Raw genomic sequence first — 18,554 nt, 5'->3', positions numbered from 1 at the left:
ACCTCCAGAGATGGAGCCTAATGAAAGACAGTGGATTCCTGAACACTCAGAGAGATTTTCCAGAGGATCAGGCAGGAGATCCTGTTGTGACTCTAGTCTCACTGTGGAATAGCAGGCTGCAAAGACCATCAGCACCGTTGCCCCAGTCCTGAGTACCCTCTCTGGTGCTGTGGAACCTGTTCTGCCTCCTGGTGCTCCAGGGGCCAGCAGACAATGGAACAGGCTGAGCAATGGCTGGAACACTAAATGTGTGCTAGAGTGCATAATGATGCTTGCTGTGTGGTGTTGCAGGCAGTGGAAGAAAGCCTCCAGTGCATCCTCAGGTGGTCCTGCGCCAGAACGTATTTTGGGTGGTGTGGGTATAGTTAACACCTGCTACAGTGGAGGGAGCCCTGCAATCCCTCAGAAATCCCCTGTGACCTTTTTGCCCCAAACCTTTGAGGATAATGTCCCTTGACTTAGCACAGTTTTCACAGCAAACCCAAATGAAGCATCCGTCACTGCCCAACTTCTGGGATCATTTTCAGTTGATGCTGCCTGGTGATGCAGAAGTGTTGCATCACAGCTGTTTTTGTAAATCCAGTTGCTGCAGTGACAGGAGTGGGGGTGGGGGTGCAGGGACTAAGGATGGGACCCAAAGCTGCCATGGACTGGAAGTTCCACAACTCCACCTTCGGATAATGCTCACGCCGGGTTCCAAAGTACACCAGTATAGAGAACTTTATGCATATTGCAAATCAATAAGAATTAGACAGCTTTTTTTATGCTACTAAAAGGACTGGTTAACCGGTCTGGAGAAGAACAGGAAGAATGAAAAGCATGAAGAACTTCAATAACTTTTCTCTTCCTTAATTGGAGTCATGCCAGTTAACATTTAGGTGCAACCAAAGTGAAGCTATTTGTAGTAGGAGTTTAGAGAATGATTCAAAAGAAATTAGTCTGACTTAGACTAAGTTTTTTCTAAAATTGCTTTTATTGTTTCAAGAATAAATAAATGTAATTGTTTCTTAGCAGTATCTACACTGCAAATGTTATAGTGGTTTTATTTATCCATTTAATTATCATTATTTCCCTCCTAGTATTTTGATAAATGCAACTGAAATGAAGGTGCAGATGATTGTGTTAGGGTCCCAAAACCTATCTGCAAAGAATCAAAGTTCCCAGAAGGGGACTGTAAATTTGACATCAGTCAACTACACCACAGTTAAACAATTACTGTTGCAAGCCCAAACATGTCTACTCAGAAGTAAGTCCTATTGAATTCAGTGACATTTACTCCCAGGTAAATTGGGTTGAGATTGCAGCCTAGGTGTTTCACAAGTTAACTGGGATGACCTTCAATTATTCTCTGTTTAATTTCCCCCATCCCATCATACAAAACAGATGATTGGTCAGGGCTTGGTAATTGTTCATGTTTCTGGTGAATGTGGAATGCCTGGTACAGGAATGAAGGAACTGGTGAGCTCTGTCCTCAACTGTGTGTGTAAAGAAATTAAAATTCTCAGATGTGAGGAAATACGCTCTTTGAATTCTTAGTTGCCACTCAACTTATATACAGATATACTTTTAAATATTTTCCCCCAAAATACTGTATTTTGTACATGTAAATAAAAATGTTTTGATACTGTTTTTCTTCTACATAATTAATAAAAAACCTTTTTACAAACACTAATACACACAAACACATTATAGCATTAAGCAAAATTAAGTATGCAACATATATATATGCCCTTTAGAAAGTAGGGGCAAAACAAATGCCAGTTGTGAATTTCAACTTCTTGTTAATTTTGAGAACCTGCTTGCTTTGTGTAGTTATTAAGAAGTAGTTGGCATCCTTCATCTCCACATGGACAATTGTGGCGCATTGTATTTTCTTAAGAACATGGGTGGGGGGACGTCTTTAAAAAAGTGGTATACTTTTCTTTTTCCTGACCCTAACAATTAAACATTAGAGCAATATAGATTACTTCAGACTTTAAAGGTCACGACTAATTTAATAAGTCTGAAAGTAATGCTCAGGCACTGCCTAGAGTGGTGTTGCTCTGCTCAACAGAGGCCGTGGGTATATAGTGTTTCATAATATAAAGCACCTTTTTCTTTTTTGCCATGCATGAGCAGTTGAAACTCCACATTGTTTTTCTGCACAGTTGTCGCTGCCATTCAGAGCTGTATCAGGGCAAACATTACAACAATGCTACTTGATACTAGAACAGTGGCGATGGCAGGGTGTTTATATATATAGATGTAACATGAATTATAGTTGTTGTTGAAAGCGTTCTGAAGAACAATTGCAGGTGCTAGTTGTCCTTGAACCAAAAATAGCTACTACACAGAGAACTGGATGCTTGTTTGATGGTTCAGGGAATATTTTTATAATGACATCTTCAGCTCATGGCAACTGTAAGGTCTTGCTGTATTCATAATACTTCCATCTGCTCACATAATCCTTTGTGCCCATAGAGTGTTCCAACTCTTCCCTTGCCCTGAGTAAAGAAAAGCAGAGTTGCCCACTGATTCACTATTTTTCTTTGGCCTTGGGTGCATTTTCCTACTCTTCCTCTCATCGGCTGCAAGCAACAACATTGGGGCTCTCCAGTCATTACTGCTGGCAGTGGTTGTTCAAACTGAGAGGTGCCATGAGCACTCAAGGACTTTCTGTACTTAGAAGAACCCAAGCTGGATATGACTGTTAAATTTGGATGTGGGGTATTTCCTCCCAATCCAAGCAATAGCTTCAAAAGTGGGATTCTTCCTGAGAACTGGAGCAGGCGTGGAAAGGGCTAAATCCCCCTTCATATCTGCTGTGATTCTTGCAGTTATAAGCTCCCCTCCACACAGAGGCTGTTCTGTTAAGTAAAAAAAAAACCAACACATTAAATGTTTGGTTTGGTTCCTTTGTAAACCAGATCCTTGTTGCAAATCTGTCTGACCTTTGTGGTGAAATTGCTGCTGAAGCTTTTCTGCATCCAACATTGATCTTTAAATTTCAGTTTCACCTAAATATCATGGCTAATTGCCACCAAACATATATTTATCTGGGCTTTAAAAACAAACAAACAAACAAACAAACAGCAAAACAACTTACCGGTATGACAGTAAATTCTAAAACGCCAATTATCTGTTGTTGACTTCCTTATGTCAGTTCTGAATCTTCTGCCTATCAGTTGTAATTGGTGACCACCAGTTCCATAGTTCTGAGAGGGGATGAACATTACTCTTTCTCCATGCAATTTGTCATTTTATAAACATCTTATCCTTCCCCTTCTTTGTTCCCCTTCCCTATGTGTATGTGTGCTTTCCTGTCCTCTTGTTCCAGCCACTCTGTTCTTTTCCCCACTCCCCCTCAGTTGTGTCTCAATACTCCATGCCACTGAGCTTTTTATAGTTCTGTTTTGGGGTCCCCTCTCCACCCCCCCAGATTGTGTGTGTGTTCCTTAAGTTTACTGCGAGTCTGCTGGTACTTCTCTCTTGTGTGTTGGTGGTATGGTTTAAACTTTGTAAAAATTGCCGTGGAAAACCTTAGATCCGTATTAGTATATAGATAAGAAGTTGGCGGGCTGTGAGAAATTGCATGGGGAGGGGACAGGACAAACAGCTGGGGAAATCCCCTCCCTGTTTCAAGTGCAACAGCATGAGATTACTGAGCTCAGGGACTTCCTCCTCATCTAGTCCTCATCTCGCTATAATAACAGAAATGCTATATATTGTTGACTGCTGAGGTCTGGGAAATGGATACAGAAATACCGTATTCTTAAGCTCCCTTTCCCAGGAGCTTCCATTATAACAATGATGGAGCAATTCACTAGGTGCGGGGGAGGCCACCAGCATGGATGGCCAAAGGAACAGATTTATTCATGGAGGATAACTCTCTCCACAGCTATTAGAAACATGATAGCTAAGTTGCACAAATGCAGTGTAACTCTTGAGCTCTGGATGCTAATGGCAAAGAGTGCAGGACTGCTGCCTTCCTACTCGGCTTGTCAGAGGCACCTGGCTGCCTGACAATGGAAGCCACGCTGAGCTGGATGGACATTTTGGTCTGATTCCAGCAAGACAGTGTTTCAAGTCCGCTTGGCTGCTCATCTTTGGCACAGCATTCCCCACCCTCAGGGAGCTTGTGAGGCTGCTGCAGCCTCTGGAGGCTTGCTCATAAGCCGCTGTCCGTTCAGCACTCTGTTCTTTGCCTTCTGAAGAGATTCTGGCTGTATACAGACAATGTGTTTTCAGAAGCCGCATTGTACAGTTGTCATCGCTTACATTACACATGTGGTTTTTGTGTCCTGCTAAGCCTGTGTTTCTGTTGTGTTTCAAGCTGTAGTGTAGCTACTGCAGTAATGTTTGGATAGGTGTCTGTTGGGTAGGGCTCATGAGGAGCAGAACGCTCTCCCTGCATATAGTTACATGGGTTCACATTATTTAATCACTTTGAAAGGATGGGTGCATATCTAAGAGAGAGGGCTGGTGGTAGCTCTGGTCCCTGTCCACTTCCCCTCCCCTTCTTTATTGGAAACTGGACCTCGTCTGCCTTGCCTTGCTTTGCTTGACCCTCCTTTGTTCCACTTGACTCTGTTTGTGGGAACCTGAGCTCTTGCTATGAATGTCCTATTTGGAAAAAGACACTCATTCTTCTGGAGCAAAATAACCTTGTGTGGCCATCCAGAGCAGTTGTGAGGCACCCGAAAACTTTCAGACACTGCCACATTCCCACTGATATTCTAGCAGGAAATATGGCAGGGTCAGGTGGTTCCAGCATGCCTTGCACCTGCACTGTGCTGCTGTATGAGGTCTTTCTTCAAAGTCCAAAAAGAGAAGGGGTGGGGGGAGAGAACCTCAGCAAAGTAAGCCAAACTTTTCCTCCACCAAAAAGTTCAGTGAAATTCACCCACTGCCTACTGAAAGAAGCAGAAATCCCATTCAGTTTTGTGAGGAAAGAATTCAGCCTTACTTTAAATGCAACTACTTTCTGGAAACATCCCTGGAGGTTGGAACAGAACAGCCTGGAGTACTCCTCCTTGAGCTACTCCAGAAGGATACCATGGTCAATGGTATCAAAAGCCACAATGGTATCAAGAGCCCAAGAAGAGCAAGTAAGGTCACACTCACCCATGTCATCAACATGGGTGACCAAGGCAGTTTCAAAGCGACGACAGTACCCTGAAAGCAGGACTGTCATGAATCCATATATTGTATCCTCCAAATGTTCCTGAAGCTGGAAGCCACCACCTTTTTGAAACCATTGTCTAAAAAGGGGCTGTCTGTCATAAAACCATTTTGCTAGCAGGAAGTTTCAATACTCTGGAAATTTGAACTGAAACGAGGCCTCTTTGAATCATAGAATCATAGAATCATAGAGTTGGAAGAGACCACAAGGGCCATCGAGTCCAACCCCCTGCCAAGCAGGAAACACCATCAGAGCACTCCTGACAAGCAGACCTTTTTTCAGGTTCCCTGCTGCATGCACTCAGATGGTTTCTTTCCATAAAGGCAGTACAGTGGTACCTCGGGTTAAGAACTTAATTCGTTCTGGAGGCTAATGGGGCCTCCTGCCGCCGCCACACAATTTCTGCTCTCATCCTGAAGCAAAGTTCTTCACCCGAGGTACTATTTCTGGGTTTGTAACCTGAAACGTCTGTAACTTGAAGTGTCTGTAACCCGAGGTACCACTGTATGTGTTGCTTCTGGCACACTAGTGCTAGTTGAGTAAGCAAAGTTAAAATATTGCTGGCTGTGAATGTGCAATTATTGGTAGTACTAGGGTGGTAAGAAAAAGCTAAGACTGTTGGACACCTTATAGTGCAAAATTATATAATTATAAACAATAGACTCCAGCAGTTGAGCTTGACAGCAGGAGACTGTTATTTTGCAATCATATCTTCAAGGCTCATTAGCTGTGGATTTACACACTAAATAAAAGCTTATCGGTGGCTAGAATCTGTAGTGGCATTTTATTCAGATATTTATGCAGAGATCCACAACTGTCAAAATCCATATAGCATTGATATGGTGGTTGTAAGTGTGCGTTCAATACGCCCCTGAGAGTGCAATGCAGAGCATATTAGAGTTTAAACAAATCCTGTATCTAACTTCGTGTACAGTATGTAAAGGCATGTATAAAATTAGGTGAACCCTATATAAAGCAGGCAGCACACAGTTCTGAACTACAGGATTGTAGAAAAGAGATTCAAAGGGCATGGAGCTGTTATTCTAGCTTGCTTCTGTAAATCCCATTAAAATGCTTGCTGAATGCAATGTTTCTTTTCCACCCTTGCTCTAGGATTCTTGGTGGTAGAGGTATCAATTCAGAATTTAGCATATACGTGCATCTGATGTTATGCATCATAGCACCACTGTATAAATATAGGTAGATTTTCTGTTGCCCAATGCTAATCAATTTAGTACAAATGCTGGGCTCATCTTATCCCCTTGCACATGTGCGCAGTGAGTGGGGGGACATTGCCTTTACTGGAGGGCCTTCTGCCTCACCATTACCTTGGGGGGAGGCCTACCCACCTCTTACATGCAAGGATCATGGCCCCCAGCAGGCAAGCTATTCGTCCTTGGTAATGCTCTAGTAGGGATCCCCAACTTCTGGGGGCTCATGGGCCACATTTGTAATTTCAAGGAAGTGCCATGGGCACTGTGAGCTTCTGCTGTTTTTGTACATAATATTGCATGCACATGCATTATTAGAGTAATTAAGGTGAATGTATAGGTAAGTATATTGGAGGACTTAAGGTAAATGTTAGGTGGGAAGGGTGAGAGTTTGGAATATTAGTAGTGAGTGGTAATTGGATGGGAGTCTTCAAAGGTAATCTTAATGATTGAGGTGAGATAGTTTGGAGTCAGTTCAGTTGAGGATGGAGTTGGAGTTTGGGTAGTGGGTGGTAGATGGCATGAGAACTGGTGTTGGATGTGAAGCAGGCTTAGTTTATTGGAATAGGATCAGTACTGTAGTAGCCATTGTTGTATATGTCAAATGAGATAAAGAAAAATTTAAAACATACACTTTTATGCGCACCAGGTAATCATAAAACACTTGCTGTGTGATTCCTCTTGGAATCAAGTAACTTGCTTGGAGAGAAGTAGACCAAGCTTAGCTAAGTGGAAAGTATCAACCAAGTGAGGATAATGCGAAAAGACAGACAAAAAGGAGGTAAAGCATGAATAGATCTTTTTAAAGAAATAAAAATAAAATAGATGTAAAAATTTGATGTGCATAAAATGTTATGTAGAGGTTTGCATTTGCAGAGAACTGTGGCAAGTGCAGAGGGTGCCTGGGCAGCTAAAGCTGCAAAAAGAAGTGTGGAGTCTTTGTTTTAAAGTTAGGGAGCCTGAGTTTCTCACTCCTAGAAACTACCATCATATTGAACCTGTAGCTTGCTTATCTGAGTATCTGAATCTGTCTCTGGAACCAGAGAGAGAATCGTGTCGATTCAAGGAAAAAATGAATGCCACTTCTGAGCAATCGCAAGCTTCCTGGGTCTCATGTACACCAGACCCTCCAAATGTCCCTATTTTCCAGGGACAGTCCCAGATTTACAGAAGCCATCCTGATTTCTGATCTGATCCCAGAATGTCCCACTTTTCCTCAGGACGTCCCTATTTTCATCAGAGAAATGTTGGAGGGTAGGGAGTTATTTGACCCTGCAGTCAAGGAGATAAAACAAAAAAAAATTTTCAGTGTATCTGAAGAAGTGAGCATGCACACGAAAGCTCATACCAAGAACTAACTTAGTTGGTCTTTAAGGTGCTACTGGAAGGAAAAAAATTTTTTTGTTTTGACTATGGCAGACCAACACGGCTACCTATCTGTATCAAGGAGATAAGTAACCTTTAGAAGACATTTGAAAGCAGCCCTGTACAGGGAAGTTGTTAATGTTTAATGTTTTGTTATGCTTTTATATATGTTGGAAGCCACCCTGTGTGGTTGGGGCAACCCAGTCAGATTGCCAGCAAATAATAATAATAATAATAATAATAATAATAATAATAATAATAATAATGATGATGATGATAGGATGTCCCTATTTTCATCAGAGAAATGTTGGAGGGAATATACAAATGCTTTTCAAAGGCAGCTCCATTTGGCATTACTGTAGCCAAGCTGTATTGGTTTCATGCATAGATGACAATTGGGTTCCAGACTTCCTGAAATTCAATACATATCATGTACATAGTCATTCAACTTTTAAGAGAAATGCAATGTTGCTTACTTCAATGGAACAGGATATTTTAAATAGGCTTTAAAGGACTAGAAATATCTGTGACAATATATCTCAGGCCAGCAATTTTCAACAATGCTGACTACAGCATTGTGGGGGGTTCAGGAATATCTCCAAGGTCTTGATCAGACAAAACCCTGAAATAAAAAGAACCAGTGAAAGAAAGAAAGAAAAAATACAGAAAAAGTTGTGTGGCCTCTAACACATTACAGACAAAACCCTTGTGTACTTGAAATACCCTTATTTTCACACTTACAGTAGGATCATGGCCTGAAGTGGACATAGGCATTCACATGCACATATACATTTGCATGTTGCCGAAGACTCTTGTATGCAACTTAAATCCAGATGCAACTTAAATCCAGTGGCATGGATAGTTTTTGCAGGGGGCAAGCAGAATTGAAGCATATATTATTGAAGCATATATTAAGAGAACAAAAAACAAACAAACAAAGAATTGGCTTAGCTGCATCAGCTTGGTCTGGTCACATGATTAAAAAGGCAGAGAGTTTTTGTAAAATACTTTTATTTCTACTGTCTACCAGTTCAAAATGAATTGCACCAGTTCCAGTATGTTAGGGCAGAAAATGAGACTGTGCTGGATAGTTCCATCCAGTCAACCCCTCTTGGAATATGATATGGGAAGGGACAATCCTGGTGGTGTGACTGAATTCCTGGCTGAGCTATCGGAAATTAGTTCCAAATGAAATAGGTAGTCCTCACCCGAGGATACTAACGCTGTTGAATGAGTTCCCACTGATAAGATGAATGGAAGCATTTGTAAAGATGAAATTGGGTATCTAGACAAAGTGGAAGCAAGAAGCACAGAGCCTTAAAGGAATTGGGGCTAAAACTGATATCATGGAACATAGCAGGTTGGTGTTCAAAGCAGGATAATAAACACCTGATGAACTTATTGTTGTTGTTTAGTCATTTAGTCGTGTCCGAAACAGCACCAATTACAACCAGATTCTGGAACCAGATATTTACTTAGCCAGAGGTACCTCCCATTTGTCTAAAGATCATAAATGCAATTATTTAGGGCTTTGTTTAGCCCAAGTTGTGAGGCAGAGGGACTTGTTAATATTAAACGGTACAATAAGTACAATAAAGGGAGATTGGCCTGGGAAATATACCCAGTTTACAAAGCATGGAGGCAGTGTGATAGATTATGTTGCAATCTTGCGATTTGCATATAAGTTTGTCATTGAGTTTGAGTTAAGCAATATCCTAGTTCCCGCACTGTTTACTTTATATATAAATGATATTGTCCAGAGTTCAACATCCCCAGAGTCTCACGCCCCTAAATTGGCCACAAAAGCCACCTCTATATTATTATACGCAGATGATGCGGTACTTCTATCTCAAACAAAAGTGGGCCTGAAAAGATTGATGAGGGCATTCTCAGGATACAGTGGTACCTCGGGTTAAGAACTGATTTTTTTTCTGGAGATCTGTTCTTAACCTGAAACTGTCCTTAACCTGATGTACCACTTTAGCTAATGGGGCCTCCTGCTGCCACTGCGCTGCCAGAGCACGATTTCTGTTCTCATCCTGAAGCAAAGTTCTTAACCCAAGGTACTACTTCCGGGTTAGCAGAATCTGTAACCTGAAGCGTCTGTAACCCAAGGTACCACTGCACTGCCAAAGAGAACGGTTGGCTGTGAACTACAAGAAAACTAAAGTCATGGTGTTTTCAAGAAACTATAGGGCCCATAGATGATATATGGTTAATCTGTTAAAGTGTTTAAATACCTCAGCCTTACTTTTCAGTCAACAGGGTCATGGGGAGCACATCAGAAATATGCCTCTCAAAGCGCCAAAATCCTGACATTCTTTTTCCATATGAAAGGTGGCAATCACATATCATTAGCACTTGAAGTGTTTAAAGCTAAACCCTTAGCACAGTTACTTTATGGGCCTGAGCCCATTTGGGCAGGCGCTCACCTTGGATCTACAGATGCTATTCAGTCTGAGTTCTTAAGGCAATTTTTTTTCTGTTCCATCCTGTGTTCCAAATGTTTCATTGTGTGTGGAAGCTAATCTCCCCTCTGTTGAATTACAGATTCGGTGTAGGACATTTAATTATTGGCTTTGGCTAAATTTAAACCCTACCAGTCTACTGGTATGATTATTTTTCACCTAGTCATTAAGAAACATTGACACCCTATTTGCAAAATTTAACAATTCCAAAATCCAGACACACTTTCACTCATGCAAGATTAAATACACTGACTTCAGCTGTACTTGAGGGTTGATTTCAAAAAATTCTGCTGGAAAAATGTCCATGTGAAGATGGCAATATTGAATCAGTAGCTCATTTGCTTCTAGCTTGCACACTTTATAAAGATTTGAGGAGTGATGTTCTTACTCCTCTGCTACTATCCATATCGGGTCGCTCAACCATTGCTACTGTGTCCTTTCTTCTAGCAGATCAAGATAATCAGGTGACAGGAAAAACTGCAAATTTTTTAGCAGGGGCAGTTAGAATAAGATCTATTATTTGATTTTTGATGTAAACCTCCAGATGTCTTTTGCATAGTTAAGTTTTTACCTCTCTTCAGTACATTTTATTTTATTGCTATGGCTAGTGGCTGATTAAAATAAAGATTCTTCTGATTCTGATTCTACCATTCAGTCACAAAGTAGTGCTATCGAATAGCCTAAAAAATGCCAGTCCCTCAAAAATCATTTCGTTTGACAGAGCAATTAAAAAAGAGGAAAGTGGAGAATAAGCTGTGATCAAGTCTTACTTGAATATTTTATCAGAACAGCAGAGTGAGATTACTGGTACTCGGCAAACTTTCTACATTAAAAAATAAATAAAGGAAAGCTTTAAACCACCACCCTACATTCTTATGTTGTGGCTACTGAAACCGATTATTTAATACCCGTATGAAATAATGCCCAGGGCTGCAACATTTGTCAAATGAATCTTAGCTATGGATCATAGCTACCTGAATCCCTGTTTTATATAGCTGACTCTGAAAAGCATTGCTAAGATCTGTATAATGCACTGGTTTATATGTATGTAGAATTATCTTAGTGGCATTCCAGCTTTTTCTGAACTCAGCAACTAGAGATTTAAGATGCTCAATTTGGTGTCACAATGAATTTTTTCTGCTTGGGATTGAAAAATACTTACAGGAGTGAAAATGGGGCAACATAAGTGTCACTGAGAGTCATTTCCCCCTCCTCTTTTAAGAGCTATGAGGGGCTATCGTCCAAAGCTGTTTCTTTAAAGGATTATATGCAATTCAGGTCAAGCAACACAAAGATATATCTGCAAAGGAGTTGCTGCCACATGTCCTTTTAAGCTTGCTCAAATCCATTGGAGGTTACTAGAGTATCAGTAATGACCATTTAGTGAAGTTTATACAGCCAAGGAGAAATGTAGCCGAAGTGCTGATGCTACAGAAATACAGATGTGAAATTGAATGATACTTGTCACTTAAGGAAAACTTTCTAGGAAGGAGTCAGGAGAGAAGGGAAACGCTCTGAAAATGTTTTAGCTTGAGGGTTAGATGTTTCTGCTAATTTTGTGGAATGGTATGATGAGGTACAGGGATGCGGGTGGTGCTGCGGAGGAATGCGGGTGGCGCTGTGGTCTAAACCACTGAGCCTAGGGCTTGCCGATCAGAAGGTCAGCGGTTTGAATCCCCACGACGGGGTGAGCTCCCGTTGCTCGGTCCCTGCTCCTGCCAACCTAGCAGTTCGAAAGCACATCAAAGTGCAAGTAGATAAATAGGTACCGCTCCAGTGGGAAGGTAAACGGTGTTTCCGTGCGCTGCTCTGGTTTGCCAGAAGTGGCTTAGTCATGCTGGCCACATGACCCGGAAAAACTGTCTGTGGACAAACGTTGCCTCCCTCGGCCTGTAAAGCGAGATGAGCGCCGCAACCCCAGAGTCGTCCACGAGTGGACCAAACCGTCAGGGGTCCCTTTACCTATGTTGAGGTACTATTGTGGCTCTTCTACAAAAGGTGATGACTACAGTGTAAGAATTGGAACCTTTCTCTCTGCTAAAAAAGATTTAAGAGAGAATAGACTTCAAAAACTATGATGTGGTGAGAGATTCAGTATCTTCCTTTTCCAAGCAGAAATAATTATGTTTTCTGCCACAGTACCATGGCGAATTGCACTGTGTGAAAATATGGTAAGACAACCCTCTCATGGCTATTAGCAAACCTAACCGTTGCTGTTGCAGTACTTCCTAGCACTGACTGGTATTGAAGGAGAGCTTTCCAGGCCTTAGAAATAATTGTATTGACCTTTTACAAATGAGTTCCCTGGCAATTGTTTCTAATTGCCACAGCTTTGAATTTGCAAAAAGGATTTAACTTGCTGGTGACAAGCTTTATTTTCTCCCCTCTCAAACTTAATTAATCAATCCTGTAAATGACTAATTAGACAAGTGCCCCCCTTCCCCTTTTTAAAATTGAGGTATCGTTTTCTGCCAAAGCTTTTTTTATCCAGCAGGTTTCTCTACAGCTGTATGAGTGCATGCATGCTTCATAATTATAAAAATTCAGTAATCACCTCATTTGTAAATTAAAATTGAGGTTAAGCAATTGACTCAAAAGTTTTGCTTCATTGCAAAAAGGCCTACTAGTATACACCCAGCTGTGAGTTTACAGTTCTCATGCTTAAGATTTAATTTAAATTGTGTTGCAAATTGACTTTGCAGAATTTTAGCCTGAAGTAGCCTGTACAGTGCTACCTCGAGTTACAAACGCTTCAGGTTACAAACTCCGCTAACCTGGAAGAGTTACCTCGAGTTGAGAACTTTGCCCCAGGATGAGAACGGAATTCGTGTGCCAACGGTGCAGCGGCAGCAAGAGGCCCCATTAACGAAAGCACGCCTCTAGTTAAGAACCGTTTCAGGTTAAGAACGGACCTCTGGAATGAATTATGTTCGTAACTAGAGGTACCACTGTATCTATTTCTGGAAGACATCATTGTTCACATAAGCTGGTATTACTTAGTATAATAATTTATCCTTCTATGGGAGCATTCAGTTCAAAAAAGGTATTGTGTACATTTGTGTTTGCTTTCAGGAGCCTTTGACCATATTAGACATTTTTTCTGATAATGTTATTGCCAGTTAAAGGCTGCAACCCAAAACACAGTTACCTGGGACTAAGTCCCATTGATATTGTAATGGCTTTAGGGGTTGCTTGTGCGTAAGTTACTGCCGCTCTGGGCTAGGTTGCCTGGTTAAACCGTTTCTCGCTGGACAGCTAGCAGAATCCGTCAGTGGGCGTTTCTTAAACCTCTTCCAGCAAAGAAGCTCTTTGACGCCAAGTCGCCGCCTACTTTCCCTGCGCGGAAGTCTTCTGCGCAGGGTGGGTGTGGGCAGCGGAGGACCTGTGTTCTCCTCGCTGGTCTCCTGCGAAGAGTCCTGGAGCCTCCTCTCTGCTTCCCCCATCGGCCCCCCTCTATCCCTGGTGTTGCGCTGATTTTCTTCCCCAGCCGGAGACCTGCCTCTCTCCCTGCTTGGCCCCTCTCCAGCAACGCTGTGGAGCCTCGCCTCCTCCGCTAGTTCCGATGGCAGTTCCCTGACAGATATCAATGAAGCTTGCTTCTAAGTAGAAATAAGACTGTAAGAATAAGAGGTATTCATAGCACATGAGTTGTTTATGGTATTGTGATTGCTATCGATTAAAGAGATGCAACTGGAACTCCAAAGAATTCTCTCCTGGTCACCAGCTTGGCCTGGATCCTAGGCATCCTTCTTCCCTCACATACAAGTATACATCCCAGCCACTTTCTGGGAAGGTGTAACATGGCCTCTTGAATCCTCATTCATTCCCCAACGAGAACAGCAACAGAGGGGCATTCAGAACTTTCTCTTTTTCCACCTCAGCTATTCCCTACCATGCAGAAGTCAAGGTGCAGAGAAATGGGAGTGGCAGGCAAGATGCTTAAAGGGGTATACTTTGGAAAAGCCTCTGCTGCTGTTCATAGTGATGTGGATAGAGGATTAAATAATATTTTTATTATGTTGTGTGTGAGAATGAGCTGATGGGTGAAGCCAATGTTGCTCCCCAGTCAACACTTGCTTGGTTCACAATAGGGTTCCTATTAAAAATTAGTTGCTGTGAGGCAGGCTAAAGTTGTTACTGGCTTTGAAGTGACTGTAATAATATTTGTAGTCTTCCCAGTTGACATTTTTAGTGGTATGCAGAGGGTTCTTCCAAATGTCCCAGTGACTTCACAGCCTGTGACCCTTATTAAGGAATCTTGGCTCCGTATCCTGAACAGGAAAATTGCTAGATGCGGTTTTTCTAATAATGAGAGAACAGCTGCAATCCCTTCCTCTCTTACTATACTGTGGCTAGAAAGAAAAGCCTTTCCTGCAACTGTTACGTGGGGTGAGAGAGAGGAGAGGCAGTGACCTAATGAAGTTACGAATTTGTGAATGGGAAAATGGCACATATATCTCTGTGCCAAAATCAAGGAATTAAAAACTAAAATAAAATGTCGGAATTGCCATGTTATCCATGGTCAGTCTAGTCCAGCATTCTGCTATAAATGGTCATCCAGATGTGTCTGGAGGTTCATAAACAGGGCATGACAGTGATGGCCGTCCCTTGCTATTTACCCCACATAGTGACATGCTACTTCTGATTATGGAGGTTTCTGTTATTTACAATTGGATTGCAGGAGAAACTCAATTTAGTTCACATTTAAAAGTGAATTTGCATAATTCATACTCTCCAAAACAACATGCAAACCGAAACACAGCCGTCCTTCAAAATCTGCATGTCTCTGAATTTTGCAATAAATATTTGCTAGCCTAGTAATCTGTGCAAACACCCCCCCACACACACACACTAGGGTAACGTATGCATAGGTCTCTATATAGTCTTGAAAATAAAATGCATTATATTGGAGTAAATAGCTTTGCAAAAACGAGTATATTAGGAGAAATCCTCACTAAAATACTGATGAATTTTCATAAGAGCTACTCATCTATTTACTTACTTATTTATTTAAAATTGCAGTCAGATATGGAAACGTGGAGAACTGAACTTAAGATTGAAAAAAATAAGAAACGGAGAGAAACAGAAATCAACATATTTGCCCATTCATTATGGCTAATAGCCACTGATACACCTCAGATCCTGCTAAGAAAGTTTGTGCTGATTAGAAATGTAAGCGCTTATTGCAGGGGTCAGCAACCTTTTTCAGCCGTGGGCCGGTCCACCGTCCCTCAGACCATGTGGGGGGGCCAGACTATATTTTGGAAAAAAAATATGAACAACTTCCTATGCCCCACAAATAACTCGGAGATGCATTTTAAATAAAAGGACACATTCTGCTCATGTAAAAACACTCTGATTCCCAAAGCGTCCGCAGGCCAGATTTAGAAGGCAATTGGGCCACATCTGGCCCATGGGCCTTAGGTTGCCTACCCCTGGCTTATTGCATTAAACCAATGGTCTGTCTCGCCCAGTGGTGGGAAACCTCAGGGCCAGGAGCCGAATGCAGCCCTGCAGGCCTCTCTACCTGGCCCTGCAGTACAGCCCCTGCCCAGCCACACACCCTTCCATCTGGGCCATGTTCAGCACCAGTCCTGCTTTGCATTCTCCTTGAGTGCTTTTGCCTGGCTCAAATGTGTCCTTGGACCCTGATAATGCCTCTTACTTGCCTGGATGGGGGAGGATAGAGAGGGGCGTGTGTGAGTACGTGAGAAACTAGCCTACTGTTCAAAGATAAAATTTACATCCATTGCTCCACACAGTACTCATAGCTCAGTTGGTAGAGCATGAGACTCTTAATCTCAGGGCTATGGGTTCAAGCCCCCTGTTGGGTGAAAGATTCCTGCATTGCAGGGGGTGGACTGGATGACCCTTGTGGTTCCTTCCAACTCTATAATTCTCTGATTCTTTTGCCTTTGCCTGCACCTACCACTGGAATGGCCCCTAGAACATTGCCCAGAAGAGAATGTGGTCCTTGAGCTGACAAAGGTTCCTCACCCTTGATCTAGCTCAATGTTTTGTTTCTCCCAGCAGCTGCCCAAAGACCCTAGAAGTCCACATGGATATCTGGAATTCAGAGAGGAACTCATTTTTTGCATGGAGATTCCATTTAGCTGTCATGACTAACTGACCAACATTTCCTGATGTGGACGGTAGAAAACAATAGGACAACAAACTTGCAAAATAGCGGAAAACACATGCATGTTCAGACCTATCTGTAGCAAGGGATGAATGCTTCCATTCCCTCCATCCTGCCTGTGCTGTGAGATCAGGCTGGGCTCTGTCTGCCTCACTGACTTACTCATGAGTAACTTCCACCACTCACACTATTCAGCCTAGGTCGGTATGAATGAGAATCCCTTGATCTGAGAGGAGGGAATGTTCTTGGGCCTCTCTGCCTGTCCTTCTCATCCAACTGCCACCATAGTGTTCATTCTGGAATCTGATGGAGCCTGAACTGGCACCTTATCCCATGCTTGTGGGTTTCCATGGTGAGGAGCCAGAAACATTCTGACCTCAGCAGCATAGGCTTTTGTTTCGTTGGCATTCAAACACAGGCTCCCCAGACTGTTGGTACTCGAAATAACTTGACTCCAAATGGTCTTCAAGTGCCCTCCCACTAGAGACAGAGGGGTGCGGGAGCTTGTTTTGTAGCTGCTGGGATTCACCCAGCCCCTTTAATGATGGGAGATTAAAAAGGAGTCCACAGAGGCCAGAAAAATGGAGAAGAGGGCAAGAGGGACAGCACCTTGGGAGGAAACTCTCAGGAGGTACCTACCTGCAAGATAACCATGGCTGATGATGAGGTGAGGCTGTGAGGCTGTAAAACTTGGTGTATGCAACTGGTGAATGTCAAAGACTGGGACTATGGCCATTGGTTTGTTTAAGGTCTTCATAGGCCGTGTTTCAGGCAGAACTCACAAAGCAGTTCTTGTAAAGTTAAAGAAAGGGCTGGTGCCATGCTGTTTTCATTGGGATTATCTGTATGTTTAAAACAGTTTATATACATGTATATAGTTTTAATTCTATAGTTTAATTATTTTTTAATTAATTCCCCCTATTTTTAAGTGATTATTGTTTTTATCTGTAAGCCCCCTTGAGTCCCATGGGGGGGGAAGTGGGGGTATAAATATATAATAATTATAATAATAATCCCTTCCACTGCCTTGTGTGATATCTTTGGGAGAGGAAAAGTTAAGGAGTAAACCCTACACAAATCTGGAGTGGAGCCCCTAAGACAGTGGAATGGCGACTTGTATGCCTCCTTCCAGCAACTCCTGCAGCCAAGCTGGTGCCAAACGTCTTGCTCAGCTTTCCTTTGGAGCCCAACAGTGAGGCCAAGAGGGGGAGGTGTCTTGTATTCTGAGCACCCCGGATCTTCATGCCCCAAGGAGGTCACTTCAGTGCTGCTAGCACAGAGGTTTGACTTCACCCTCGAAGGCACCCGCCATTGTCTCTCAAGACAGACAGATGCCAACAATATTAATCACATTCATACGGTTGAATGAATATCTGAACTGGAATTTGAATAGCTGGAGTGAAAGCTGGAGAGATGACTGCTTAGTTTACAATGCTGCATGCAACAAAATATTAGCAAAAGTTTGAAAAATACATTGTTTTGTTTCTTAAGTGTCACTGAGAAGTGTTTACCATCTACCATGTGTGAATGTGAGGCCCTGTTATGGTTTTTATTTCTTTCTTTGTTTGTTTCATAAGATTTATACTCAGTTTGGTTGTTAAAAAAATCCCGTCAAAGCGGCTTACAAAAAGATAAAACCATAAAAAGGGGGGGGGGAAACGACAATACACTAAAACAGTGGTTCCCAGTTGGTGGTCTGAGGACCCCAGGGGATCCACATAATCCACCCAGGAATTCCGTGGCACTGTCATTTTTTTGGGGGGGGGAGGCATAGGTAAAGGTAAAGGACCAATGGACGGTGAAGTCCAGTCAAATTTGACTATGGGGTGCGGCACTCATCTCTGCTTTCAGGCCAAGGGAGCCAGCATTTGTCTGCAGACAGCTTTCCAGGTCATGTGGCCAGCATGATTAAACTGCTTCTGGCGCAATGGAGCACCATGACAAGTGCCAGAGCACACAGAAACTCTGTTTACCTTCCCACCGCAGCAGTGCCTAATTATCTACTCGCACTGGTATGCTTTCAAACTGCTAGGTTAGCAGGAGTTGGGACAAAGCAATGGGAGCTCCCCCCCCCATTGTGCAGATTCGAATTGCCGACTTTTTAATCAGCAAGCCCAAGAGGCTCAGTGGTTTAGACCACAGCGCCACCCGCATCCCGGGGGGGGGCAGGGCATGCATGCTCTTGTGGAAATTCTTATTTATTTTTTTGC

At 42.5% G+C, this 18,554-nt stretch overlaps 1 protein-coding gene across 10 annotated transcripts in view; it reads left to right on the top strand.

Moving 5' to 3' along the window:
* The window catches only part of LOC310748288 (poly(rC)-binding protein 3-like), a 257,271-nt gene that overhangs the window by 87,878 nt on the left and 150,839 nt on the right, over nucleotides 1-18,554 (top strand). For 3 of the 10 annotated variants that reach the window (XM_083583923.1, XM_083583919.1, XM_083583920.1), the window contains exon 1: nucleotides 16,732-17,011. The exons of the other annotated variants lie outside the window; for them this stretch is intronic. The gene's annotated coding sequence lies outside the window, so the exon portion shown is untranslated. Of the gene's footprint in view, nucleotides 1-16,731; nucleotides 17,012-18,554 lie in introns of those variants that run through there. 10 annotated transcript variants of the gene reach the window in all.

The sequence above is a fragment of the Podarcis filfolensis genome (assembly GCF_964270895.1).
Source record: "Podarcis filfolensis genome assembly, chromosome: 13".
NCBI lineage: Eukaryota > Metazoa > Chordata > Lepidosauria > Squamata > Lacertidae > Podarcis > Podarcis filfolensis.
The sequence above is the reverse complement of the archived record's forward strand: the minus strand, read 5'-3'. Positions and strand labels throughout refer to the sequence as shown.